Raw genomic sequence first — 27,380 nt, forward strand, 5'->3', positions numbered from 1 at the left:
TGTGACAGGTTCCTCTTGTAGCTGTTTGGTGGAAGATACGGAAATGGCTACAGGCATGTGGGTTTGGTTGCATCTGAGAGTGTAAATCTTACTTGTACACCTGAAGTTCTCCTGCATTCACCCACATCTCCTTTGGCAATACACGTGTTCCTGCTCCTGTTGTTGTCAGGGAGTGAAGAAGAGATGTTTTATGACACTCTGTGTGGTCTGTGGATTCTGTCTCGAGTAGGACAAGTCTTTAAAAACAAACAAAATCCCTTTGCGAATATTTGTTTAAATGTTCTGGTTTTACTGTTTATATTCCACTTGCATGTGGGATGTGGAAAGATGCATTTTAATCCAAACGGTGACAAAGGTGATGGCTTTGCCATCCAACACTTCAACATAACAACTCGAATTTTCTTTTCCTCGATACAGCCTTGTTTATAACAGAGGAGTGTAAACGAGAATAGGAAAGAAAATGCATCTTCATGTGCCAGTTTCTCTCACCTCACTTCCAGGCTTAGTTTGCAGGTTTTAATCAGCTCTTTTTCCAGAGAAGGCCCTTAAGCTGTTCTGTCAAAGTTTATTTCTACACATGAATTTGTGTTTGACCAGCTTTCAATTAAAATAGGCGGCATAGTAGGGTTTTTCATAGCATCACTGGGGCAGATTTTAGTTTTTTCAGAAGTTTCTGTGCGTGTGTATATATATATTGATATATTTATACATATAAAATATGAAATATATACGTATATTATTTAGTTATATATTTTGCAGTAGCCTAAATGGCAGTCCCAAATCTGTCAGCTCTCCATCCTGGCTATTTGGTTCCTAGACAGGAGCGGTGCAGTTACCCTTTAGCAGATGCCTTTAATGGTTGGTACCAAAGCCCACAGGAGTCTGTGGAAGTTTGGATGAGATATTCTGGTTTGATTATAGATTAAGTAAAACATGAAAAAGTGAAGGCTGTCTCTAGGAAACGGCAGCATAGCCAAAGCAAATGGTATTCCTTACAGCAACAGGGTGTTTCAAAAGAAAACAGGGTGAACATCAGCCAAAAAACATGCAATTTTTGCTCAAATAGTGTTCCGGGAATGATTCCTCTGCCATTCATTGACCTTGATATCATGGATTAAGCTAAACCCTCTGGTTTTGTCAGTGGTCCAGGCCCAAAATGATGGTTTAATTGTTATTAGCGTAGTGTTTGCGTATGGGAATTGCTGAGGTGAGTTGGTGCTGCTAAAGGGCTGTTTTCTTAAAGACAAGTTGTTTAATAAAGTTCTCGCATCTGTTCAATGCACGTGCAACTTAGCATCTTTAATTGAGAAGGTTATCTGTACTGAGCACCATTTCCACAGGCAGGCTGTAACCAAGTTGGTTGCTCCAAGTAGAAAAAAATAGCATTGCATCTGAGCAAATCCTTAAAGACAAAATTTGCTTTAAGCCACACTTCTCCATCCCATCAGCATGAGGGAAACCTCAGTGCCTGGGATGCTCTGGGAAGGGCCACAGCCCTGCAGATTAAACAAGCACCAGCTCTATGGCCTCGCGAATGCTCAAACCTAATGGATGTTGCAACATGTTCTTGATTTTTACTAAGAACAGATTCTGTAGGAAATTTTGAGAAATGATGGGGGAAACACCACAGTCCTTCCATCCTCCCATTTGCAGTGAATATCTGGCTTGGTTGCTTCTATTGGGATGTGACTGTTCTGTCTGTGAATCCGTATACAAGGGAGCTGAGATCCCAGGGAAGATGGGGAGGGACGACATGGGCGATGCTCGCAGCATGGCTTGATCTGCCGTCAGGGTCCGTCCCGCCTGCCTGAACAGCCTTTCCCCTTCAGACAATTCAGAATTTCCTTTCCGAGTGTGACTCCCCTCTTCAGATGTGCTGCACAATGTCTCTCCACTGGATACCCACTGAATGCCTAATTTTTAATCACTCTGTCTGTCAGATCCACAAAAGCTGTTACTGGAGGTGTTTGCATAAAAGAGCTCCACTATAGGTATCTGAGAGCAGCTGGCGATGCTCTAGACAGTATCCAGCAGTGCTGATCGAGGCAGGATGCTTTAGTCTCCCTGGCTTAATGGCTATGTGCATTTTCTTAATGTACCTTCCCCCTCAATTGCCTCCTAAATTAGCATGCAGGATGTGTCCAGCCTTGGGAAGAAAAGAAGTTTGGAACCTCTTCGATTGAGACTAGACAGGTTGTGATATTATTGGAAACAAGAGACAAATCTGAGAGGGAGAGATCAGAGGAGAGTGTGGGCTCAGCTTTGAGGTCTGGCTGGGCTCCTGCAGTGCATGGGGAAGACGATGGCTTTGCCTTGCACAGCCCTGCTTAGCACCCTGAGCCCAGCCTGGGTTCAAACCTTGCCTTTCTTGTGCGGTGAAGCGTGTTCACCATGGCTTAGTCTTGTTTGGATCCCTGACAGTGGTCCTCAGAGACAATTTAATGGGCTGGGCAGCACCAGCGTGGAGCAGGACTCCTGTTGTACCAATACGCTGCTCCAGGCTCCGCTGGGCATCTCTGGTAGTTGATGCATTTCTCAATTATGTGAGTGTTTAAGATGCTGGATGATTTTTCCATCCAACCTCTGCATGGTTAATGGCCACACTATAGAAGTATAGCAGTTGTGACATTTGACGTTGGTTTTTCTTCTTGATGTCTTCCTTTTTTCTTCTGTCCTTCACCTCTCCTGCCCTTCGATGCTTTAAAAGTTAAATCAGTTTGGCTTTAGGTTAGGGACAATCCATAGCAAGCAAAAGTCATATAGGAGAGGGTGCAGCAGGCAAGGCATCCCCAAGCTATGCTGTGATCCAGCCTCTGTGCCTCACTCCTCGGCCCGCTGTGCTTTTTGGGATGCTCGCCAGTAACACATGTGCCTTGTGAGAAACACACAACTGCTCTTCAAGAATCTATGCTTGAAATCACGGGTTTTTAGAGAAGCTGGGGCGCAGGGCAGGAGCTGCGCTTCCCTGGGACGCCAGCATGCACAGTATTTGGTACATCACGATTTCTTGCTTTGGTGGCAACCTCTGGTGTTACTGGAAACTTCAAGATGAGATGGATAATGATAATAACAGTGGAAAAATACTAAAGGATAATTTGCTTTAATGAGTGCAGATACGCAGGGAAGCTGGTCCTGTTTTGCTGCTGTGGCTTGCTGAAAACTAACCACATAACTAGATGTTGGTGCTTGCAGGGCTCGTGGTGCACTCCGGTACAAATAACTGATTCCAAACTTGATATAATCAAAGAATAAAAGAAGATTGGATGTTATAGGTTAAGTTGTTGTAAATTAAAGCTGCTCTACTGAGCTCATTGCAGTTATTCTGGAGTTTTGCAAACGCAAGTGAGAGGAGCTGGCTCTGTTTTTCCAGCTGATGATTGGTTAGAAAATGCCGTTTTCTGGTGCGTAAGTAAAAGTGAGTGGGGCAACTTGGTCGTCATAAAGCAAAATATTTCCTTTTGGAGTCTTTCTGTGGGTTCTGTAAGCCAGGCAGACCTGTTGTCCTCTTACAAGCTGCAAATTACCCAGGCAAATGTAATTACCCATTCTCTTTGTTATTAGTGTGCAGCTAGGAAGCTTCAAGCAATCGTCCCTTTCTTGGTATTTCAAAGCTTACTCACAAGATGCATCCTTGATATTGAACACAATGAGATGTCCTTTTTTTTTTTTTTTAAATTCAATTAAACATTTGCCTACTGTGACTCTTTATTCACTGCAAATTGTCTCTGTAAATAATCTTCATCAAAAGTCAGAACCAATCCCCATTAGTTGTTTAGATTAATTAATGAGTCCCCCTGGAGCCACCCAAATGAATTCAATTTAAACGTCAACAACTTGGCTATGGAGTTTCCCAGGTTGGCATTAAGACAATATTAAACCTGCAATAAGTCACATTTAAAATGTTAATTCAAAGAAGCTCTCCATTTAGAGCATTTAATTAAATCCTTAAATAAACTGCATGGGCTCAATACCAGATGGTTCTGCATTTTCATTGCAGCGGAGAGCCTTGAAGTCATTGAGGGAAGTAATATTGGAGGCATGGTGAAGATAACCAGGATATATAGTGTAATAAAATCTAATCTTGTTTCCAGCAGGGAGATTCAGTGTATGTACACAACCTAGGCTAAAATTGTAAGTTAATTACATTAACCCCAGTGTACTCTGGTATCTGAGCAGCCAGAGATGAAATTAGTCTTTTTCCTATCATAAGATTCTTTTCAACTCCACTATATTAATTTTTAGCCAAATACTTACTCATAAGGAAAATTGAAGTTAATGTAACCAAAGACAAAGTAATGCAGTCTTAATATTCTGAAGGGATTACGGAGGGCCGTGAAAATACACTTTGCAAATGTCACTCACTTTGAATGGATTTGTGGTGGGAAGGTGGGGGAAAAAGAATTATGGCTGTGATCCACACCATGCTGGGGTTTAATGGAAGTCCTGATTTGAGAAATTTGGGAAAAAAAACTATATATATATATTTTAAATAGATATAAAGACCTCTGTCTGAAGGTCCAATTTACTTGATAAGACTTGGTGAGTCACCTCCTGTGCCAGATGGCAGAGATGTGAGACCTTTGAAATCAAGATGGAATTCTGGAAGGTGGTTTGAGTTAGGGTACTTCATTCAAATATATACCTGCGCAATATTTTTGGTCCTTGTTGCGAGAAACATCCTTTTTACACTACTAGTTTGTCTGGTAAAAGTTCTTGCAATGAGTAAAGACAAAGATCCTTTTCCCTCAGTAAATACTCCAGTCGCAATGGGCAGTTTCGGGGGATAGTTTCTGTTTGTTCATCTAGGGCTAAACCTGTGACTCGAGTGCAAGCGTCCTGATGTCAGTGGTTCAAAGGATGTTCTCTCATTTCTGTCTTGCCTCTTCCCTCTGAAAATCGGACATTTTCCAAGTGCCTCGGCTGCCTCCTCACACATCTCGGTGTTGCTGCGAGCAGCTGATCAACACTCTGGGTCTCAACTCGAGAACTGAAAGTCACCATGAGAAAATTTCGTTTGTTCCCTCCCTGCGAGCTATAGAACAGGGATGTTATTAATGTGGCTCAGAAAGGGGAATAACTTTTTCTCTTAATATTCAAGAAGGTGTAATTCAATTTTCAAAAAATATGGGTTTCCTTCTGTTGGGTAATAAAACACAGCGGGGGGGGAAATGACTTGGCTGCTGTGGCAGGGCAGATTTGCACCGTTTGGGCTTTGCGGGGACGTCTGCAGGAGCTCAGGCCAAGTGCTTGAGCCACGTCACCAGCGCAAATTTTGCATGTTTACACGACAGAAGAGAGTTGGCGAGGGATGGTCCAAGCCTGTTTGTGCTATTTGCCCCGCACTGGGGTTGAAAGGACCCAGAAGTGTGGCTTTTCCTCAAAAAGGCTTTATCATTCTCACTCTCTATCATCTCCTTGCCCCGTCCTGCGGTGCTGGGGGGTGGTTTGGCTGCGTACCCCGTTCCCTTCCTGTTGTCACAGCTCAGAGTGATGCTGCTGGTGCCCGCCAGGATGTGGTCGCCCTGCAGAGCGGCGCCTTCCCAGGGTGGGGGGGCTTGCAGGAGCTATTTGTGGTGTGCCCTGGGGGATGGAAGCACCAAAGCTTTGTTACTTTGGTAACTGCAAGCTCCTGAGCTGCTCCAAAATTGGAGGAGCAGCTGCAATAACCCCTCTGGTGTGGCTCTTCGTGGTTTGAGACACTTGTCAACACTCGAGCGCTGCAAGATTCTCTCTCTGCTGGTTGCGCTCCCACTTTTAATGTGGTCTTGGCAACCAGAACATCTCATAGCATCGTGATTAAACATGAGAAGGGCATTCAGAGCAGTGTGAGCAGGCTGGTGTCTTTATTAGCATGGGGCAGCAGGAACGGGGAGGTGCTGGGAAGGGTCCTAAAGGGGCTCTCCCTCCCTTTGGGTGTGACGGATTAGCTGGGGAACAGGGCATGGGATTGACTTGCTTGTAAACAGCTGGATTTTGAAAGTTGGTGTCTTAGTCATTGGTCACACAGCCTGGTTTTATTTATTGCTTAATGAGGGTTCATTTAATAGCAATGTTAGGCAGCTCTCCATGTATTAAAGACCAAACCTTGCTCTCTGCCTGCGTACCTGTAGCACCATCTCGCTTGCTCCGTTGGGCTCTGCTGTTTTGCTGCGTGTTGCTTTATACCCTGTGGCTGGTGCTCTGTTGTCTGGGGCTTGATTAAGTTAGCTGATGCTATGGGGATACAAAACCAATGAGGAGAAAAAAATAACCCCAGAATGATGCTTCCATTACCAAGTAAGCTGTTTCCCTGGCAACATGAAGTTCTTGCTATGCTGCTGCTCTTGGATTGCCCTTTCCTGCCCTGAAATACCCGCTCTGAGCTGCTGAGGCAGCAAACGCTGCCCAGAGGCAACGGAAAACACTATTGTTGGCCCAAACCTGGACTGGGAAGCAAAAGGATGAGTGACAGTGGTGCAGCTGTCAGTGGATTTATTTTTTTTACTATTATTTTTCATTTTATGAATAGAGCTCTGCCCAGTTTTCTCCACCCCAGATCTGGCATTTTGAGCCTCCTCTCCTCTGGGTTTCTGCTACAGGACACATGTGTGAACGTGTGGCAAAATGTTGTGCCGGCAAGTTGGAAGAGGTACCACAAATGCCATTCATTGTGCTGGCTGAAGTCCTAAAGAGCTGGCAAGCTCTGCATTTCCTAACACCATTTTTAAGTGTCAAAGCTGTATAAAAGCTTCTCCAGCAATGGAGTCTCGATGGCACGAACTCCGATTAACAACCTATCGTGCATTCAGCGATGCCTTTTACAGCTCTGCTTGACCCCGTGCAGCCGCAGCGAGCTGGGTGTTAACCACGGAGCCACCTTGGGCTTCAGGGAACTTTTTGGAAATAGCATCTAGCTGGTATTTACCTGCAATTTTCTCTGTTTGACTCCAGCAATTATATTTGTCCTTTCCTCAGCTGATCTCTGCTTACCCTTGGTTCTGCTGCTCCCCTTGCTATATGAAGTGGTAGGCTAGATTATATTTAAAGCCTCTTTTATTTCTCCATGGCTTGCTGGGCAGGGATTTATGAGTGTCTTAATTTTGCAGCACTTGGGGCATGGGAGTGCTTGCTTGCCTCTTGGTGGCCAAAATAACTCCCATTATTTGGGTGTGTTCTTAAAGTCTTCTCAGTTATTGGTATTTAGGACTTATTTTAATTTACCTAATCATGCAATAGGAGCAATGACTTGCACACAACATAGTACTCAAATAACCAAATACACAGGTCCCAGATGAATAAACACCTTAATGCCACAGATTCGCTCTGTCCCACTCCCTCCCCTCCAAACAGCATTTAGGATGAAAATATGCTTTAAATGTAGCTGTGGCTCTGTCATCAAGACTGTGCTGGACCAAGGGCAGGGACACGGCGGCACAGTAAGTTCAGTCACCAAGAAAATCTCTGCTTCTGCTGCACACCCAGCCTCCCAGCCACTGGATTCTGTGGGAATTCCCAGGATTCGCTCCTGATTTTCCACACTTTTTAAATAAAGCTCCCCAATGTCAATGATGGATTCCTGTGGGCCTGTAATACCCACGCATGACTCCTTTTTCATGTAGGTGAGCCTCAAAGTCATTTCAAATGAAGTTAAATATATAGCAGATCTTGCCTGTTAAATACTTGGGCGCCCTGTGGTGTCTGTGCTATTATTAGTAGGGAGGATTTTTGAAAGTGCTTTGCTGGCTCAATTCTTTTCTTGGCGAAGTCAATGGCAAACCTCTGCTTGCCTTCAAGGGTAACAATGAGCTGCTATTGTGTCTGGCTGAAAATCCCACCTGTTGTGGGTAAAGTCAGGATGTCTTGCTGGTGTGTTGTGGCTATTACCTAAACAAAACACATCCTGAAGTGCTGAGAGTAAATAAATATTTTAGCAAAGACATTTTTGTTGCTTTGACTTCTTTTTTTCCCCACCCCAGCTGCATTCCTCTAAAAAGAAGTAGCAGCAAAATGGTAGAGAGGTTCATATTCAGCTAATTTTTCCCCTGAGTAGTTACTTAAGTGGTCGCAAGGTGCAGTTTTGTTCATCTCATTCAAAAAGAGGTTCCCACAACTCACAGAGCGAGCCCTGAGGGTTTGTCTGAAGGCAAATAGAAAAGTGGAAAGACTAATTGGTGTGAGGAGGGTTTTTTTGGGGAGGGATGCTATGGATCACTTTGTATTCTGCATGCTCTGTTTCAAATGAGATGTAAACCAAAGATTCTCCTCACCTGTGGTCATTAAATGTCTTATGGCATTTTTTGTAAGACTAGGGGATCTTAGTAAAATCCCAACTCGATTAATTATATATTGTTTCCCTAGAATTCTTCTGGCAGTTGCAAGTAGATACAGCATCTTTCCCTCCTTTCTGTGTTGTCAATTAGAGCGCAGGCTTGTTAGCTGGTTTATTATCTGTTTCCTTTTTAAAGAGGCTCAGAGGTGGTTTTGTCAGTGCTGAATGAAGTATACAGTAAATAGTTTGAATACTGGAATATTGTGCTTAGGAAAGACTTTGGGAGATCTATGGATGAAAATTTCTATTTGTGTGCTGCTTTTTTGTTTTGGTTTTTTTCTTCTCTTAATGAGGGCAAGCATAGCAAATATATCAAAGGTATAAACCACCAAGCACCTGAGTCCACCTGTGGCTGGAAAAGCAGCCTAGGAACTCATCTGTAAGATGTGACTGAGTTGTCAGCTTTCTTTTTGTCCTCCTGTGCTCGCATCTTCCCTTATCCGTGTGTGGCGACAGGTAACACCTGACTCCTGCTAACAAGAAATCTCAAAGGGTTTTGCTCAGCGTGGTGGAAATGGCAAACGGGGCCTGCAGCAATGACAAAGACCTCCTGTTGTAGCCTAAAGGTTCCCACACAACATTGCTGGGGTCTGTAAAAAGTTTAGCTAGTAGTTCTGTTTAAAAAAATCACTACTTCTTTTTCGCTCTTGAATTTGAAGGTAAAAGTTTGCTATTATTGCTATTGCAGTTTTACAATGATGGGATATTTGGGGTTGGCAGGGACCTTCAGAGCCCGTCCAGTCCAACCCCTGGGACATCTTCACCAGCTCAGGTTGCTCAGAGCCCTGTCCAGCCTGGGCTGGGATGTCTCCAGGGATGTGGCATCCACCACCTCTCTGGCCAACTCAACCCACCACCCTCTTCATAACCATTTTTTTTCCTTTTATCTAGTCTGAATCTTCCCTTGTTAGTTTAAGACCATTACCCCATGTGCTATTGCAATAGGCAAAAAAGTCTGTCCCCAGATAAATGGGGATGGCCCCTGTCCCAGGCGCTGAGCAAACTTGGTTCTTTGCTCTTTAAATGGGGAACTGGGAGCACTGGAGACCTTAATCTTGGGGCAAGTGCCAACTTGCCCGTGTGGGATGATGCTCACATAAAGCTCCTGATGCAGCAACAAGGGCAGATAAATGGTGAACACAATGCAGTGAAAACCAGTTCTGTGTGGTGCCCTTCCTTCCAAACCGCTCTTTAAATACAAGTTGGTGAAACATTTGGATCTCTGGCTATCTTCTCTTGTTGCCATTAAATGTTTGTATGGTTATACATATTCCTCCAGAGGAAACGTTATTTTCTGGATCTTTCTGTTGCATCTGTCACCATCTCTCTCATGCTAGGCTTGCTGTTTTTGCTTTGTGAGCCACCACAGAAGTGAGGTTATTAACTACTTGAAAGAGGGAAACCATCTCGGAGTGCTTTGTTATGTGAACAATAAGTGCTCATGCCCACAGGCATTAGTGCAAGTGGTGAACAAGCTAGTTAATTATGTTGAAATCAATGCTATTGCCTTAGACTTTAAGCTCTGTTCTCCTTGCATTGGCTCTGTCTTTCCTGTTCCAGCCCGTGCCTTCCACACCTTGTGCCAAAGGCAGCTGCTCCATCAGCCACCACCATGGCGGAGCTCAGTGCGTGTCCGTCCCAGCCCAGGTGTGGGTTTCAAATTGTACCCTTTGCCTCAACCTTCCTCCCAAAGGCTGGGGCACAAGGATTTGGGGCAACCTTAGGAATGAAGATGACGCACGGAGGATTTGGCAGCCCTGGTCCAAGCGGGTCCATGTGCTGTTGGGGTCCCGGCGCTGACCCGCTCATCCGAGTGGCACCGGGAAGGGAAGGCTTCGCGACACGTTTGTGGCATGTCAAGCACAGCTCAGTTCTGGTAGCTTCTCCCACCTTTGACTAATTGCTGACCTGACATCTTTCTGATAGTGACCTTGTTTCAGCTAGTAATTCAAATATCTTTCAGTGTCAGAAATAATAAGTGACACAGTGAGATGAACAAGCAGAGCTTAAGTTGAGCACAGATTAATGGGGTTTTAATATTCCTAATTTAATCACTCCTTTCTGTCTGAATGTGTGCAACATGATGTAGCAGCTAATTATTTTTTTAACCATGATGAGGATCTTTCCTAATCATTTTTATATTTAACATGAATGAAGGGAGGGCAGTGATTAATGAGGGAATAAATCTTACGAAACAGAAGCAAGCACATGATCAGTTAAAATACAGCTGTCTGATTTCCCCCCCCCCCCCCCCCGCTTTCCCTGTACTGCAAATACTTAACCAGCTGCACCTTCTCAGCTCGATAGCGAACTGTCTTCAGCCCTAAAGACAGACCTGAAACTTTGCTTATCCCTCTGGTGGTTCCATTGGCATCTCTCTGCGTGATCATCTTTGTGATGAATGCGGAATTATTTTTTTTTACTTTTTTTTTTTTTTTAAAGCCACACTAGATACATTAATGGTTGGATAGATGTCTTTTCAAATATTTGTTCCTGACAGGGTGTTTGGAATTGCAGATGAGAAGCAAACCAGCTCTCAGCATCTGTCTGTTGCTACTGTACGTTTCTATTGTGTGAAGCAGAGACAAAGCCAGGCAATTCAAAGCTTAAGTGGATACTCTTGAGATCTTTTTTTTCCCCCACTCTTCCCTCCTTATTCCCACATTTGGCTGCTTCTCTTCTCTCTATTTTCCCCTCCATTCCCCAACCCCCACGTGCTGGTTTGGGGAGTCTGTCTTCTCCCTGTGATTCCTTCCTTCCCTCCCTCCCTGAGTCCCTTTGTGCAGCCTCATTGGTAATTTTAGGATTCTTGCTGAGCTCTTGGGCTGTAGGTTGAAGGTTATGATGATCAGAGATGTGGTATTGGGCTTTTTCCCACTGTTTAAGTGCAGCTTGTTGGTTTGTCATTAGTGTCAGACCATTGCATGAGTCTGTGCATAGTCTGCAGTTGTGATTTTGTTGTTACTGGGTTGTTGTGTGCCCCGACTGTTTTGAGAGGACTTATTTGAGCTGGGTGCTGCCCACGCTGCAGTGAAGCCCCTGCTCAGCCTGGCAGGGACGGATCGCTGCAAATCCTCCTGTTGAGGAGCTGGGGTTTGCTCGTGGAAGCCTGTAGCTGTGAACCCAGGAGTGCCCCTCCATTTACTATGACCATGGATAACCTGTGTTATAATCCAGAAAATATCTGTGCATCTTTTCGAGGGTGTTTTGATTTTTGGAAGGGTTTTCTGGTGGGAAGACTCTGTGCAAATGCTCCGTTCAACCGTAGAGATGATTCAATGGATTTCTCAGCAACACGAGGTCGTTTGGATGTGCCTCTTCTCACCAGCTAACAAGCAGAATTTTAATAACCGATCAAGATGAGCTGTGCCTGAGCAGCGCTGGCAGCTACCCTCTAACCTTGGCGTCTTCTGCAGATTGTAAAATTGATCTAATTGGCTAATAAAGAAAGATAGGCTTAAATACAACTGCTGTTGCTTAACACCTTGTCATTCCTTGCTTTTTGAGTAAAGAGCACCGAGCTCAGGGAATTGGTGTTTAAGGCACCGATGACACACAGCAATGGCTTGAGGGATGCTCGGGAAGTTTGGGATCCTGTCCTGCAGCACGACATGCAGGAATATTCCCGGAGACCTGTGGGCTCAGGCAGTGCAAAGACACAGAGAACACAAGGAAATAAAAGAGTGCATTGGACAGGTTCCTAGAATTAGGGTTTTTTCTGACAAGGCACTTAATAAAAATTTTACGCTTGTAGATCAGATCTAGTTCTTGCAGCATAAACGTTATTCAGTCAAAAGCAAAGCAGAAGGAAGATGGTTGTTTGCTGATTTAAGATAGGTAACGTGTGTCGGGAGCAGATGGAACACGTTAGCTGGCAGGATCCTGTTTGCATGAGCCCATAGCTTGTTAAGGGAAGGGAGAGACTAAAATCAGGAGCAAAAAATCTTTCCAAACAGTTTTTTCCCTAAGACTTCTTCATGAGGTTTCCTTGGCCACTGTCTGCAGCATTGCAAATGGCAGTGGTATAATTGCATTTGTCTTCCAAAGTATCTTTCCTTGAGGGCAAGCTCCACTTTGGCCTTGATTCAATTGTGTACTTTTAATCTCAAAGAAAAGCTAATGCATAAGTATTCATTACAAAATTGCATTTTATATGGTCAATGTCCCCTCTTATAATTACAGGTTCCAGCTGAATGTCATTTCTTTTCTCTAGACTTCCAGCTCCCTTACAGCACAGGCATCTCGTACTCCTGAAGCTTCCCCACGTTCGTGTAATAAATAAATAATCACACCATTTCTGCTGTCAAAGCTGAAAGCATGCACAGCTATTTGCCACAAGATACACTGGGACTGCAAGGTACAACATTTCTTAATTAGACTGACTTGACATTGTTGGGTTTTTTCTTTTTCTTCTTTTTTTTTTTTTTTTAATAAAGCAGACTCATTAGCTCAAGAACTTAATTGCAAATGACCAGATAAGCTCTGCTTTTGGGTACTGGGAAAGGTTAGAGTATTTCTCACTGGGGATTAGACTCTGGGAGACATTTTGCAGCTTGCTTTTTGTCAGGAAGGTTTTAGGTGTGCTCAGAGCATCTCTTGGCACTAGGCTCAGAATTAGCAAAATAATTAAAAGTTCAAAGCGGGGACTGGGACTGGGTCAAATCCTGCTGGGATGTGATCTTACAAAACCTGTACCGAGTTTGGAGAAACAGGACATGGAGAGGGAGCTGTGGAAGCAAAACTGGGGGGTGACAGGTCTACGTGCTGCTGTGTTATGGGATGGGAAGCAGCTGAATGTCTGGTGGGATTGCAGGGCCAGCTGCCAGTACAATCGCACCATCTCTGCCGCCTGGCTCCGCCGCATGGACAGGAGTCATTGTCCCACAGCCCTCATGCCAGCACAGCTCTATACTAACCAGGGGCTACGGCTGAGCTACCCGGTGGCCAAAAGCCATGGTGGCCTCTCTCACTTGGTCTGTGTCACAAAATTAATCTGCTGGTAACATCCCTGGTGTGATTTTGCCATTATTAGCATCATTAATGCAGGGCCTTTGGGGCTTCCATGGTTTTTGGGATTGTCTTTCCTGACCTCGTGAAGAAGGTGTCTCGAAACAGGGCCCTGCAAGGGAAGGGAGGACTTGGGGAATCGCTGTGAAAGGATTGGATGTTCCTATGTGATGTGAGCAGGCAAGACAGATAGTTACCTGCTTTTGAAGGCTCCTGAGGGTCTAAAAATTTTGAAAGAAGGTTATTTTGTATTGATCAATATGCCCTGTCTTTTTGTGCTCTGTACCTAGTAGTGATATAGAAAGTGGTTCAAAGACTTGTATTCAAGTGGATATTCTAGGTGATGATTTTTCCTACTATACTTCACCTGCATAAAGCAAGGTTTGGATGTCTGCTGGCCTTCAGTGCCTCTTCCTACCTGAGTGCTGGTGTTTGCCTGGTGGAGCTTTGTGCTGGTTGTCTGCACCTGGTACAATGAGGCAGCAGGCGTGATGGGAGACTGGATCCCATCACTCGCAAAAGCATGCGGAGAATGATGTAGCAAATGCAGCAGAAGCACCAGCTTCCCTCCCACTGCCCAGCTCTGTATTGATTTGCCTCGATCCTAGTGTCACCCCATGGTGCCACCCGCTGCTCCCTGCCCTTTGCAGAACCTGCCAACAAGATGCCTGCTGAGATGGGTGATATTATTGCTGTGTTAAAGCTCTTGCAGTGCAGCCAAGCTCTTCACCTCCCTCTGCAAAACTGAGCACAAAACTAAGCACAAAACGGTAGGTGAGTTTTAATCTCCATCAACCAGAGTGGTATCTGTGCTATTTGTTTATAGGCAAGAGGATCTGTGACCCTATTTCTCCCCTCCCTTAGTTTTTGGCCCTCTGGACTGTAAGAAGTCCAAGTAATTCATGTCTAGCTATTAGTCTGTATCAAGGGAAAGAGGGTTTTGAGATGCTTGTGTGACACTAGAGTTCTGCCGCACAACAAATATACTCGAAAGGCTTTGTCGTATATAACCCACTCGAAGCGAGAGCATTCAGGTAAGGAAATGAAAGGCTGCAGGGCTCAGCTGTGCAAGAGGAAAATAATTAGGGCATGTTTATCTCATGTTCAAACCTACAGAGGTGAAAAGCAAGGGACGGGAAGACTGGTTCAGAGGGAGCTGGGGGGTGGGGAGGGCGGGAAGGAAAGGACCTGACACAGGAGTGAATTAAACCTCGCCAAAAGATCCGTATCACTGGGATAATTCCCCCCTCCCTCCCTCCCTATTCCTGCTTTAATGCAGGATGATCTCTGCTGTGCTGGCTTTACCTCTAGAGGTCTCAGGACTTGTTGTTTTGAAAGGTTAAAGCCCTGGAGATACTGAGGGAAGGATACAGTCTTAAAAACGTGCCAGGTGAAGAACATCTAGATTTCCAGGGGTTTCAGGTTTGCTAGCATAAAAGGGAGAAAAATGTTCCTGTGACTGTTGTCACTTTGGAAATGTGGTTACTCCTGTGTTTAGATAACAACGACAAGGTGAAGAGGAAGACAGGGTGGGATTTTTAGTTAGAAGGGTCATACCCTGGTTCTAGAGGCTTTTGCTCTATCTCCTTCCCAGGAAATGCAGATTTCCACACCCAGCTCTGAGGTTCTGCCGCTTCCCCGCTGCCTCCTGTGCTAGAAAAGCAGAACTGGGTGTCTCTTCATTCGCACAGCTCACCTTTATTTTTTGGCCAAAAGGATAATCTGTTTAATCCTCCCATATCCTCCATGAGGCACAGCTTCCTACATCAGTTCTGTGCCCCTGAGGGTTAAGAATTATTCAAGGCATCAAGCCTGACCTGGATTTTGTGTGATGTGATCGCATCCAGAGCATGGAAATCCATGCGATCAAATGGCAAATCTCTGAGCCTTGGCAGATATGCCTCCTGCTCTGCAGAAGCATGTTGCCATGGCTACGTCTCAGTGTGAGCATCTCTCTCCTTATCCCAACGCCGTTTCTTCTGCCAGGGTCGCTGCCAGCGCTCAGAAGCCCCCCTGTCATGGGCAGTGTTGGGCTGGGGCTCTGCACGAGTAGTGGGTATCAAACAAGCGCCGTTTGAATTAGAATTGGGTGAACTGTTGCAAATGACTCCTTAAATGGATAAAGCAAACCCAGCGAGAGCTTGAAATACCTGTCAAAAGTGCCACCTCTGTTTATGACTTGGCAACGGAGAAAGGGAAAAGCAAATAGGAGCTGGTTGCACTGAGAGCTGGGAAACCGGAGTTCCAGCTCTGCCCTTTCTGGTGGACGGCGATTTGAGCATCTCTGTGTGCTGCAGTCCCCTGCCCGAAGGGTGACAGTTACCTACCACCTAAAGGTAGTTTGTGATTTATAGATGAAAGCTCCTGAAACCACATTTTAGGCTGAGTTGCGCTTGTTCTGAGAGGACCTGGGTAATTATAGACCGGTCAGCCTCACCTCTGTCCCTGGGAAAGTAATGGAACAGCTTATCCTTGGTGTCATCTCAAGGCATATCAGGGATAAGAGGGTCATTAGGGGCAGTCAGCATGGCTTTGCCAAGGGTAAGTCATGCTTGACCAACCTCATAGCCTTTTATGCGAATGTAACAAGGTGGACGGACGATGGCAGAGGGATGGACGTGGTCTACCTTGACTTCAGTAAAGCCTTTGACACAGTCTCCCACAGCATCCTCACAGCTAAATTGAGGAGGTGTGGTCTGGACAATAGAGTAGTGAGGTGGGTTGCAAACTGGCTTAAAGAGAGAAGCCAGAGAGTGGTGGTCAATGGTGCGGAGTCCAGTTGGAGGCCAGTATCTAGTGGAGTGCCTCAGGGGTCAGTACTGGGGCCAATATTATTCAATATATTCATTAACGATTTGGATGAGGGAATTGAGTGTACTATCAGCAAGTTTGCTGATGACACCAAGCTGGGAGGAGTGGCTGACACGCCAGAGGCTGTGCTGCTGTCCAGAGACCTGGACAGGCTGGAGAGTTGGGCAGGGAATAACCTGATGAAATTTAACAAGGGAAAGTGTAGAGTCCTGTACCTGGGCAGGAACAATCCCAAGTTCCAGTATGGGTTGGGAAATTACATATTAGAGAGCAGTGTAGGGGAAAGGGACCTGGGGGTCCTGGTGGACAACAGGATGACCATGAGCCAGCACTGGGCCCTTGTGGCCAGGAAGGCCAATGGCATCCTTGGGTGTATTACAAGGGGGTTGGTCAGTAGATCGAGAGAGGTCCTCCTTCCCCTCTACTCCGCCCTGGTGAGACCCCATCTGGAATATTGTGTCCAGTTCTGGGCCCCTCAGTTCAAGAAGGACGGGGAACTGCTGGAGAGGGTCCAGCGTAGGGCAACAAAGATGCTGAAGGGAGTGGAGCATCTCCCTTATGAAGAAAGGCTGAGGGAGCTGGGGCTCTTTAGTTTGGAGAAGAGGAGACTGAGGGGTGACCTTATTAATGTTTATAAATATAGAAAGGGTGAGTGCCACGAGGATGGAGCCAGGCTCTTCTCAGTGGCAAACAATGATAGGACAAGGAGTAATGGGATCAAGCTGGAACACAAGAGGTTCCACTTAAACTTGAGGAAAAACTTCTTCTCAGTGAGGGTGGCAGAGCCTGGCCCAGGCTGCCCAGGGAGGTTGTGGAGTCTCCTTCTCTGCAGACATTCAAACCCGCCTGGACACCTTCCTGTGGAACCTCATCTGGGTGTTCCTGCTCCAGCAGGGGGATTGGACTAGATGAGCTTTTGAGGTCCCTTCCAATCCCAAACATACTGTGATATCTTCAGTGCAATGAATCCAGAGCTCATCGTCCCCAGTCGATGGAGAAGGGGAGGCACTACCAGGAGGTGAAACATGTTAAATGGGCTCAGCTGCCCGCTCCTGTGCCACACGTACCTCATCTGTGCTGGATGCCACCGTCTTCTTTAATTTTGTAACACAACGGCTGGCAGTACTGGGGAAAGCTGATGGCTTGTGCCTTGCGCAGGCTGGTGCCTGCCAAGCCTCTGATGTGTCTGCTGCTCATGCTGGTCCTGGAGCAGGAGGGGAGACACTCTGGATGAATCTCTGTGTTTCAAGCAGCTGCTTTGTGTGTTAACTGTATCCCCCGGGAAGGTGTCTGTATCACTGGTCTACAGGGTGTGGAGAGCAAGAGGTTGCTCCTTTCCCCTTTCTGCTTCACTCTCAGTAGGAGTGATGATTGAGGCTGGCAGGGAGGGTGCAGAGATAGCAGGGAAGGTGCAGGTTGCTGCTGCAGAGCTTCAATCTCCTCTGCCACCCATACCGTAGTTTGTATAACCAGAGAGGTCTTTAAAGGCTGAGGATGAAAGTTCCGCAGCTCCAAGGGTGAAAGAAATACAGGAGAGAACTTAGAGCAATTGGGAAGAATCTGTTTTCTCACATTCCCCAGATTTCTGGAGTTTCTCCTGAAGGGAGATTGAAAACATGTGTATTTTTTTTCCTCTTCTGGTTTTAATTGTGTATTCTAGTATGAAACTGCAATATAGGTGCTTATTAAAGTAGCCTTCTACTGCCAGAGTTGCTGTGTTTGATAAAAACCCCAGAAAATCCCCTGAGCCGCAACGTGGGAATCCAATTCTTTTCAGTTGATGAGACTGTAAACACATTTCCTTGGATTTGCCAGAACCATAGCAAGAGTTTCAATCATATGAATAAAGCAAAAGAATATCTGATGGGGAATATTCCTGCTTTGCATATTCAAAACTTGCAGCCTTATTCTTCAGCAGCATCTTTTCAAAGGAATGGACCACAAAGAGGCAAAGAAGCATTGGCCAGGGGATTTAGGCAAAGATCCCCCAAAATTAGCACAGTGGGGGGTATCCTCTCCGTCAAATTTTAATCGTCCAAGTTAGATACCTGAATTTGGAGCCCAGGCACTGCTGTGGCCGGTAGTGTCGGTACAGACAGCTCTTGCTCCCAGTTCAGTGCCCAGTGACCCATTGTGGGTGACCTCGAGGAAAACGGTGACATTTGTCTTGAGCTGAGCCCTCACATTCTAGTGCTTCTTATTTCCCTGAAATTGAGTGTGTTTCCTTCCTGTGCAGATTTGGTCTGGTCACTTCATAGGAAAGAGAGCCATAAATATAGAGATAATCTGACCCACGCTGCTATACTTAATGACAAATCCAGTAATATCAGATACCTGATACCTTTTTTTTCCCCCCTCTTTTTATCTTAAAAACAATGGGCAGCAGCCATTTCTAAAAATAAATCCTGTTTTGGTGAAAAGGGTCTTACATTTCCAAGCTAATTTTCCTGTCTCTTGTGTTGAAGTTTCATTATCAGCTGGCCTATGGAGTCCCTGTGTGGCTGACTGAAAAACATGCCCTGTTACACCTCCCTTCTCTGTGCCCTTTGGGAATGCTTTTTCAAAACAAAACAACTGTTTTCCAATGTTTTTAAGAGTTTTCTTGGTCAAAGCATATTCCCAAAATGAAACTCTTGTCTCAGTTTTTAGGGCTTTACGAAAACAAATACTAATTCAGCTTTTAATTTATCTGCATATTGAAATCTACGTGCCATTTATCAAAAAGGCAAAATATTTCCATTTTCAGTACTGTTGGTAAGTTTTGATTAGAGTTATATTTATTCCATTAAAACAATGAGAAGCAGAGAACAGCATGAGGAAGTCTTGGTGCTGCTGTGATAACTCCTTTCCAGATGAAGCCAGTCTTATATCTTGGTTTGGCACTAAAATGATGACTACAGGGACTGTTGGTATCTCTTCCCCAGCCCTTTGGTGTGCAAACTCCTTAATGTGCAAGAAATTGTACATATGCAAATAGGCGGATGATAAGCAGCCGACTGGCCCTGCATCGATCCCCTGGCATTTTGGCTTCTTCCCACTTGCACCAGCTCTGCCTGTGCCACTTTTCTGGAATCCACTTGATCGGAGCATCTTACAAAGCCTTAAATGGAAGATAGTAGCATTTCTGATCTCATTTTCCAGTATTTCAGCTGTGCCATAATCTATTTACCACACAATTTGTGTCACTTTGATAAGCGGCTGCTTCAAGACTGCATTTATTAAAATCAAGAGCAGGGAGAGCTTTCAAGTCTCTCAAGTGTTGTAATAAATGTTTGAAATTAGTCATTACAGTGTTTGCCATGGTTCATATCATAGACTCTATCTAAATGACAAATGATCACAGCCTGGACATGCACTTTTTTTTTGGTGGTGCGTTTGCAGCAGGACGGAGTTGATGTTGGGTTTGCCCAACCCGAAAGGGCAGAAATGGGAGCAGGGATGGGAAGGGAGGAGTGGAGAAGAGGGAAGGATTGAGTGGGAAACCTTACCAGAGTCTCAGGGTAATGGCTTTGAGCAGAGGAGTGCTGGCTCAGCTCTTACTTTCCTGGCTAAAAATGAAATAAATCTAAAAAACAGCCAAAAAGCCCAAAGAAGCAGCTCCATGCTTTTTGCAACGCAGAGCAATTGGTTGTTACCATGTCTGGATTATGCAAAGTTTGGCTCTTAAACAGCTGCAGTACGAGAAATTCCGCTTGTTGCTCTGTTACAGATGGCTTCTTACTGTGTGCTTGCCTGGCCAGGGCTTTGTGCTGATGTGGTCATTTAAGAAGAGGAAAAAAAATCAAACAGCCCCCTGCTTTGCTAAATATGTGTATGTATACGTATATATTCACACATATATACACGTAGACGTATTAAACACATACAGCATAGAAAAGAGACAATTATTAAGACAAATATTCTGTCTCAATTCATTTTGTTCTCCATTTTCCCATCAGGAATGTAATAGCTAAATTTATAGTGTTGAGTCTGGGCTATAAATTCCATTATTTTCAGTGACTATATCAATTACATCCCTTGAAAGGGACCCCAAGGCAAGGGGAGAAAATTGGAGACAAAATCTTCAGAAGGGAGGATGCAGGAGGCGGAGGGGAGAAGCATCCTCGCCTCTTTCTTCTCCTTGCTCGTTACCAATAACCAGCACCTTTTCCCTACATAAAAGTCTGCTCAGTTCCTTGGTGATCCAGCTCCCATCCGACCCAGCTCACACTGCAAATAAGATCACAAGTGTGTCACTGTGGAAATAATTGTGGTACTACAAACACAGGTGCTGACTGAAAAGGGAGCAGGAAATAGTCTTGTCTGAATATAAATGGTATTTATTTTGAAAAAAAAAATTCAATTATTGGAAAAGAAGACAATGCATCTTTTTTTGGAAAGAAACTGGAATGAGTAAACTACTCATCTCCTGCCCTTGAGCTGAAAATGATTACTTTTCTTTTTCTTAAAAGGCTTTTTACACCGGGACAAGCTTGAAAAAGGGAAAGCGCAGTATCAAAGAGTGGCGTGCTGAGACGAGAAGTTGTTTCTCTGGCAATTTCTATGACTTTTCTAAGGGTTTTACTGTTTTTCTTTCTCTCTCAATGCATGCGATTGAATAACGTTGGCTGCAGGAGGCCAAGGTCTCTTAGTCTGTATGGACGTGGCTGCTGAGGACGCGTTGCTTGCTGTGGGACTGGGCTTTTCCAGTGCTCCACTCTGTGTTGCAGAGCTGGTCTGTGAAGGGCAGATCAGATATTAAGGCAACACTAAAAAAGGCATTTAGACCGGGTTCTTAGGGACATGATTTAGTGCTAGAGTTTGGTTAGGTTACGGCTGGACTCAATGATCCTGAGGGTTGCTTCCAACCGAAATGATTCTATGCTTCTAAAGCAGGCACCTGTCCTTTTTAATATGAAGGAAACAGAGTCCATGCCCGCACCTTTCCTTGGTGTGTGTTTTCCTTATGCTGTGGCCAATACCCCCCAAAAATGTTGAAAAACATGAGTTTTTGAGTGTCTCCATCAAGAATTTCCTTCCTCCCAGTGCTGTGCCCTTCAGCGTCTGTTGAGACTTTCCCCTCATGTTACCACTTCTACTAAATCCTGTCTCCTCAAGCTTTAGCTAATGACAAATGCTCTATGGAAATGTGGATGAAACCTGCTGCATCTCATTTGCCTAGAAAATCTTTCAAGGAAAGACAGCAGGTTGTGCTTCTTGAGATGGGGGAGGCGGGTGCAGTATTTTGTCCTTGTGATAAATATTGGACTTAATGGAGATTGCCGATGGACAGCATTGTGTACTGGAGTCCTTTGTTTCCCCCAGTGTAAGATGGATGGTGGTATCCAGTATTTCCTCCATGTTTCTGTCTTGCAGAATTGTCCACCCTGTCGTTCAGCTCTCTGCTCCTGAGCAGAAGCTGCCAATTTGTGCCAATTGCAATTTCACACCTCCCCCATTCCTACTCTGACTTAGTCTTGTGATATTTTTTCTTATATATTAGTCTATAATTAAAGGATATTGTATTGAGGGCATTAAGATGTGACCTGTCTTACCTCCATAAATACATTTTTTTTGCCTCCTTGCTGGGAAGGCTTTAAAAACATCCTCTTGGAAATTCATGCAGATGATATTTAGACATGCAGATATGCACTCCTGTTTTGCATGAATGTTTGACCTTGGGCAGAGCTGTTCAATGCAGGATGGATGTGTTGTGGCTGCATTTAATCATCTGAAGCAGAGATGAAGCCTTGAAAAACCACATAGACCCAATTCCCAATTCCCAGCCTCTGGATGGTAATGAACTTCTGAGAAATAGCTAATCAATAAATTGAACAAAAGACTCAGGCAGCTAAACCACTTTGTCAGGGCCTTAATTACAATTGCAGAAATAAATCGGGAGGGGGGTGGTGGTTGGGAGCCTTTGCCAGACAAAACTAACCCTTTACTCTCGTGAGCTAACCCTTTACAAACTGAGCAGCCTGTGTTTGCGTGAGCGCCGTGTCTTTGTGCACATGTTCATGGGGATCTCTGGGTGGGCAAATGACCCAAAACAGGCTGATCCCTCATGCCACAGCATGACAGTTTGGGCTGTCCCCAACCTCTGAAGCTACTGGAGTAGCTGGAGTGAGATTGTACTTAGCAAGAGAGAGGTTTGGGATCTTTCCACAGGGGAGAAATGAGGCTGATCCAGAGCAGCAGGCCATGCCAGGGCAAGCTGGGCTGTTTTACCTGGGGAGAAAGCTGAAGATTTAGGACCAGATGTAGCCAGAAGGATAAGGAAGGACATCTGAGGACAGGCAGGAGAGATGGGAGCCAGGCCAGTAGCTGGTCTTGCCCTCATATCCCTCGGGCTGGTTTCCCGGTAGTCCCAGCCCTTGCCAGCAGCAGGAGTGATGGAGCCGGGGAAGGCGACGCAGAGGTTGTCGGCTCAACCCTCGGAGGTTTGCTGTTCTTGGCGCAATTACAGCAGCAGGCATGTCACATGCATGTCTCCTGGCAGCGTGTGCTGGAAGACAAAGGGATGTATCCTTGGGGATTGTCTTGTAGACGTGGTTTTGCCTTAAGAGATATTACGGAATACCAGCGTGTCCAGGTTGATTCGAGCATGCTGTGTCTGGATTGCATGTGAGAGGGTGGACGTGTGTGGCAAAGGCTAGAAGGGCATGTGGTAATGAGGCAAAACAAAGATATTGAGGGGATCTGGGCTTTTTGAGGTGTGGACCCTGTGGTCTGGCCACCGCACTGCTGAATCACTTGCCCTTTGGGGATCCGGAGAAGTGGTAATGCCTTAAAGGAGTGTGTCGTCATGTGCCTCAAGTATTTAAAACTGGGCAGAACAGACTATTTCATGGGACAGATTTAAATCCTGAGTAAGGTGCAAGAAGAGCTGGGTTGTGTCCCGTGTGAGCTGCTCCTCACCCTTGCAGGGGAAGTTGGTTAGTAACAGGCTTGCCGCCCTCCTCCTCCTTACTTCACACAGCTTAGCAGAAAAGAATCACAGGATCTCAGAATGGTTGGGGTTGGAAGAGACCTCTGGAGATCACCCAGTCCAACCCACCTGCTAAAGCAGGTACACCTGGAGTAGATTGCACAGGAATGTGTCCAGGTGGGTCTTGAATGTCTCCAGAGAAGGAGACTCCACAATATCTCTGGACAGCCTGTTCCAGGACTCTGGCACCCTCAAAGTAAAGAAGTTTTTCCTTATATTCGGATGGAACCTCCTGTGCTTCAGCCTGTGTCTGTTGCCCCTCATCTTATCATTGGGCACCACTGAAAGGAGTCTGGTCCATCCTCTGGACATCCACCCTTGAGATATTTATAAACATTGATGAGATTTGTTTCTTTCATGGACAGGATGGTCTCTTTTGAATGGTGATTCGTTGAAGGTGGGTGGCTATAGCTGCTGTGATCCTCAGGGCTAAATGAAACTTGGCCACCTACTCCTGGAGGGCAACCACCAGCAGCAGGAGCTCAGGGAGTGCACCAGGACCATGGATCCCCGATTCTCTGTTGCATGTGCTGAAGAGGGGATCTCCACCAAACAGCATCCCCAGAAACACAGAGCCCTGGGGGAACGACCGGTGGGGTGTCTGGGGCAGACGTGGTGCTGAGACAGTGGCTGTGCTGTGTGGCAGCAGTGTGACCCACACCGGGAGCAGCTGCTGTGGGTGATGGATGGCAGCAGGTATTGTACAGCCAGGATGCCATTACCCTCCAAAGCAGGGCAAGGACGGTCGATTTTGCTGTTGGTATTGGGTCAGCTTGTCCGTACCTGCCAAAGCAAGAAATCTGGTTGGGTATGAATACTTCTGAATCCGTAAGAGATCTATATGGCTGGGGAAAATGTGAATTAATGATCACCTCAGAAACCCTCCCCTCAAACCTTAACCCCAGTGTCTGCAAAAGAACAAGCCCCGGGTGCCGCAAGCTCTGTAGCAGCCAGGGGACATCTCATATTGTCAAACTCCAACGTGCTTTAGCACTTTGCTGGCTCAGGACCTCACTGAAGGAGCAGTGAGCACCTCTGCTTCCCTGCCAGCCTGGCTTCCTTCCCTACCTTTCTCACGGAGCTGGGGAATTGCTCTGTAATGAGGCAGCAGCCGCTGCCAGTGACATGAAATTGCTGGGAATAAGACAGCTTTCTGTGAGGCACTCTGCCTTTGTACCGAGGTTCTTGTTGAAGATAAATCTCCATCTCAGCACAGCGGTGATGCTCACAGAGCAGTCCCTGGGACATGAGTGAGTTGCTGCTGTCGGCACGGTGTTTACTGCACAGATAAAATATTTACAGCTCTGTCTTTGGTGTGAGATGTGACTCTTCCAGCCCTCATGAAGGTCGCAGGAAAGTCAGTAAAATTTATTGATGGTTTATAGCACTTTTGTGCCGGAAAGCAAGGTTACAGTATTATATACCTACACATGGCAGGCAGGGAGGACCGAAGAGAGACCGGAGGAGAGCAGCTCGGTGTACATCAGTGACTTGGCCCCCCATACCGGTGTGTTATTTTTAATTAAATGATGAGCTCCAAATAGCAGAGCATGTGCAGGGCTCTTAACAGGCTTCAGCCCCATGTCTCAGTAATTGAGCGAATGAAATGTTTGCTGTGCTAAGGCTTATTCCTTCAGAGGGAGCTGGGGGTTTATTTTGTGTTTATGGCTGCGTGTGCACTGGTGTTTGTGTAGGGGAGTCATATTCTGCCATGGAAAGAGCCGTCACACCATCCCTGCCTCCTGCTTCTTGTTAATTGTGATTTCTGTCAATAGCCTAGAATTAAGATTGCATTGTACCAGCGTGGTAGGAATATTTAGCATGAAGGTGGCTTCTGCCTTGGAGAGCTGGGAGCTTTCTGGACTTGTAGGGGCCTTTCCCAGCAGGACTGAGGTCTCTGGTGTCTCTGCAGGGTGGGCTGTGCTCAGCCCCTCTGAAACACCCTGTTTTCGGGCATCTCGCTTCCCTCTGGGCTGGTCCTGCACACCAGGAACTCTGCTACTCTATTCTTCTCTTGCCCTGAAAAGACAGGAGCAGATGGATGGACGTTTGTGACTCCTTCTGTATGGACCTGCACGTGTAAAGGACAATGAGGTACCAAGGTGGCTTTTAGAAATCTCCATCAGGCGTGTTTTCCAGGAGCCCATGACTTGGCAGCACATGCAAGATGCAACATAAGTTTCAGATGTCACATGCCAGCCTACAGAAAGTGGGTTTAGTGCATCTGTTTGCAGCAAAGGAAGAGGTCGGATTAGCTTTGCACTCATTGCATTTTAATTTGGCATCTCCTGTCCACCCGTAGATGCACAGGGTAAAATGTTCCATGTGCTTTCCCTTTCAAATAAATGGAGAGGGATCAGTGACACTTGTCGTTGTCAAAAGCTGCATATGGGACAGGGCACACAGTTCCAAAACTCTCCTGAAACAGAGCAGGCTCATGCTTTGCTTTTTGCAAAATCATTCGCATTTCAGTGAACCATGATAAAAACATGGTATTTGGGGCTCTTGGTACCTCTTGTTAGCAGGTTGTTTGAGACAGCAGCAGCGGGCAGAGAATTCCTTGAATCGCAGGAACAAACTCAGAGGTTCCTTAAATAGAGCAGGTGTTGGAGTTTGTAGGTCAGGGCAGAGCAGCTAATGAGAGCAACAGACACAGAAACTTGCCTTTTTCCCAGCAAAACACGCTGTGTTCTAACGCAAAGCCTCCAAATGCTCCAGGAATTCAGCTGCATGTTGGTCATTCCAGACCACACCACAGTCTTTCTCCTTTGTGGAATATGAAGTGTTTATTTTCAAGCCACGGCTTTTCAATTTAACAAGGAAGGCTGGAAGTCAGATAAATAAGAAATACAGGAAGAAGCTGGGAATTATGTGCTGCCTGTTTCTATCAGCTCCTGGTGCTGTTTAAAGCCTGATAATAGAAAGGCTTCTCTGTGATCTTATTACTAAGACGGTTTGAGTCTAAGCATGTTGTAAAACCCAACCAACTTGGCAGTTAATAACACCCATATGTACAGTAATGCGCTGTAGGAAAGTTAAGACTGGCCATGAGTTCCCATTGGGATGTGAGCATCTTACTGCAAATTCCCTCTATTTCTCTTTTTTCTGGCCTCACCCTAAAGAATGATCTGTTTGAAACCAAAGGCGTCTGTCTGATCTCCTACCAGAGAAGGGAAATCTTGAGAACATTTGACAAAGAACGCAGAGTTGAAATTAAATATCGTAATGATATAAAACAGTAAGCAGATCTGCTTGACAACCTTGACAGCTATTTGTTATAGAAAACAGCGTTTATGATGTCAGTCCTATAAGGGAATGTGTTTGAATTAAAATAATTACAGCAGATAGTACAACAAAGACTCCCTGTAGTCAATCATCCTTCACAAATACGCTGTACAAGATCTTCCCAATGAGTGGAGGGAACATAGGAACTAGAGCCTGGCAAATAAATACCAGTGGGAACCTGCACCACAAAGTCAAGCAGCTGCTTTCAGTCGTGGAATTTGCTTCTCTTTTCAACCCTAAGTGGGACAAATTAGGATTTTTTTTTTTTTTAATATATGTATTTCCCTTTCCAGCTTTCACCTCCTTCCAGATAAGGAATTGAAAATCTTTCTGGAAGGAATGCTGAGATTCTTTCAAGTTTTGAGTTGTTTCTTGTGTTGCTCCTCTCTGCCTGTCCACTGCCATTGCCTAGATCCATGTTTTCAAGGCAATCGCATTGGTGAGCTTTCTGCTAAAATAAATACCTGCAAAATACCTTGTCCTCAGTATTTGCACTCTGCACACACCAGTGTGTTGTAGGCAGGTCTGGTAAGAACAAGCTGTCATTAAGGTTGTCTAAGAGCTCCCTGTTTTGGGTATAAAATCTCAGGCTGCAGTCATACAGGCTTTACTTCAGCTCTTATCAGACATAAGGGTTTGTTTTAATCTTGGGAAAAATGGTTCAACCACCTTACAGGAGACTTAGGGGTGGGAGGAAATATTTGTTGAACCCACTGTAGAAAAAATATAGGGGCAGAATACTGTGGTGTCCAGCAGCTGTAAAAAAACCTCTGGTCTGTCCACATCACACAGCAGAGCCCCAAGTCTGGCCAAGCTGACCCCTCTGCTAGGGATGTGCCTCTTATTCTCTCTTTAAAAAACTTGTAACTGCAGCTTTTTATAGCTTAAAAATAATGTATTTTGCAAACTTAACAGAAAAATACTAGCACTGAACGGCGGAAATCAGAGGAGGTTTTGTCCTCGCCAAGCACGCTTGAGCTTTGTGTCATGATTTGAACA

General features: G+C 45.4%; 1 protein-coding gene across 11 annotated transcripts in view; it reads left to right on the forward strand.

The window, feature by feature from the left end:
• The window catches only part of TNRC6C (trinucleotide repeat containing adaptor 6C), a 281,325-nt gene that overhangs the window by 20,024 nt on the left and 233,921 nt on the right, over window positions 1-27,380 (forward strand). The gene's annotated exons all lie outside the window — the stretch shown is intronic.

Source organism: Patagioenas fasciata, chromosome 18, assembly GCF_037038585.1.
Source record: "Patagioenas fasciata isolate bPatFas1 chromosome 18, bPatFas1.hap1, whole genome shotgun sequence".
NCBI lineage: Eukaryota > Metazoa > Chordata > Aves > Columbiformes > Columbidae > Patagioenas > Patagioenas fasciata.